Source organism: Elephantulus edwardii, unplaced genomic scaffold (assembly GCF_000299155.1).
Source record: "Elephantulus edwardii isolate Elephantulus edwardi_28Jun2011 unplaced genomic scaffold, EleEdw1.0 scaffold00259, whole genome shotgun sequence".
Taxonomy (NCBI): domain Eukaryota; kingdom Metazoa; phylum Chordata; class Mammalia; order Macroscelidea; family Macroscelididae; genus Elephantulus; species Elephantulus edwardii.
The window spans coordinates 1,101,710-1,104,003 of NW_006400009.1; positions in this window are offsets into that span (position 1 = coordinate 1,101,710).

Below are 2,294 nucleotides of genomic sequence, written 5' to 3' on the forward strand. Positions count from 1 at the left end.
CAGGGCCACCCATATTGAATAATATTGCATGAGTTCCTTGTTTTTCAATGCAGCATAATATTCCATTGTGTGAATATACCACAGCTTCTCTATCCAATCTTTTGATTTCTTGAGTGCTGCTACCATGGGTTCCAAGTAAAGTGAAATCCTTGACAGCTTCAGCCTTTTCTCCATGCATCTTGCTTTTGGTATTGGCCCAGTAGTGCATATTTTTAATTTCTTGATGTTGAGATGTAATCTATATTGAAATATTGAAAGCTGTAGTCTTTGATCTTCTGCAATAAGTACTTCAAGTCTTCTTAATTTTCTGCAAGCAAGATTGAATCATCTGTGTAATGGAGGTTTTTGACGATTCTTTCTCAAATCCTGCGATCTTCATATATATAGTTCAGTTTCTTAAATTACTTTCTCAGCATACAGAATAATTAAGTCTTGAGTAAAGATGGAACCCTGAAACACACAATTATCTCCCTCTTAAAGAAATAATGATCATTTTATGGATAAAAATAATGTTATTCAATAATGTATGGTTTTCTAAGTAACATTTATGAACATCTGAGTTATATTAAAAGATGACACAATGAGAGCCTGAACTGATTATTAATAAACATTGAACAAGTTCATATCAATTCTTGGATTTTAGTATTTGTTCTTTATTAAGTACATTTGTAAATAAGTCAGTATCATTTTCTTGCCCAGATATAAATTATTTGGCACAAACAATATGGAAACTGGCAAATGGATCCTCAAAACCAACAGTGGCTTCAGAGAGGTTCTGGGTGAGTCAGCAGCACCGTCTTTACAGCAGGACAAGGACAAAAGTTAAGAAACAACCATCCCATTATGGCAGGTGAGTCTGGCTGCCTTCATTGCAGGTATTCCTGACTGTTAGAAGGAGCCTGTGGACAGTCAGGGCCTCTGAGCAAGTAAAACCGTAAAGAATCTCCAATCACTCCAACGCTCAGCAAAAAACCCCAAAATGCTGGCATTCTTTTGGCTTGGTTGTCAGCTAGAAAGAGCACAATCTGGGCTGATTTTATTTGAAGGAGCAGAAGCAGAAGCAGAGGCAGAGGTGACTTCTGTCTTCGTGTAGTTAATTATCTTCAAACGGGCAGTTGACAGTATAGGGTGATAAGGCTGAGTATCAACAGAGATTCTGGTAAGCAAAATATTATGCAGGAAGAAATAGAAGGTAATGCCCTGGAGGTCTGGAATGGTGGTGGTGGTGGAGGAATTTCAAGTTCTTCTATAATGAAATTACCACATGTCAAAGTTCAATTGAAACATCTAAATGCTCTAAAGAAATTGTGCTGCAGGTCTAATGTGGGTCTAATCTTATAAACTTCAGTATGTATCATCCATTAGAATCTAACAGCCAGACAAGATGAAACCACACTAAAGGATTTTTTTCCAAGGCTTCTTTTAAACACATACTGTTGTGTTTTGTGATCAGTGCTTTGCAATCATGACACTCTATCAGTTTAATATTTTCATGAAAAAAATCTAATAAATTTTGGCTAAGTCACAATAGCAAGATATGAGTACAATCAAAGGACTAATTTATGAGTCCATTTATTTGCAATAAATTGAAATTTAAGGTCTTTTCTGAATGCTGGTGAAGTGTCTTTTGGAAGAAGTCTGTGTTCAAATAAGAAATTTTTTTTCAGTTTGACCTTGAGTTTGAGAGATCATATTTTGAAATTTTTGTTGTCTCCAGTCGTTACAAGAGAGGCAAAGACTCAAGATATACCCTGAAGTGCTTCCATCATCCAGACTGTAGATCCTTTTAACATTTTCAAAGCAGTCTTTGGAAAGACATTTTCAGAGTCAAATAATCCTACTAAAAGAAAATTGATTTGCTCTTAAAAAATTATTTATTTGAGTTTAAGAAGTTGTCGCAATCATTAAAGGAACTAAAACTGCAGGCTACTTTTTCCTAGAAAAAAATATTCTAAATTGATTAATTAATCAGAAATTTTGGTTCTTTTTATTACCAGTTGTTACTATACCATGATATCAAATAAAATGGGTTTTTTTTTTTTGGTTGATAAGAAACTATTTCATCCACTTACAATATTTATTCTTTTTCTTATTTCTACAGTTGGATTAATATATCTGGGTCATTCAGAATGGTGTAAATATCAGACAATATAGACAATAAGAGCTTAAATCTGGTCATTTGTTATGTTGTTGTTGTTGTTGTTGTTATGTGCTATTGGGTCGTTTTCGACTCATAGCGACCCTATGTACAACAGCCCTAAACCCTGCTCTATCCTGTGCCAATCATATTGCCT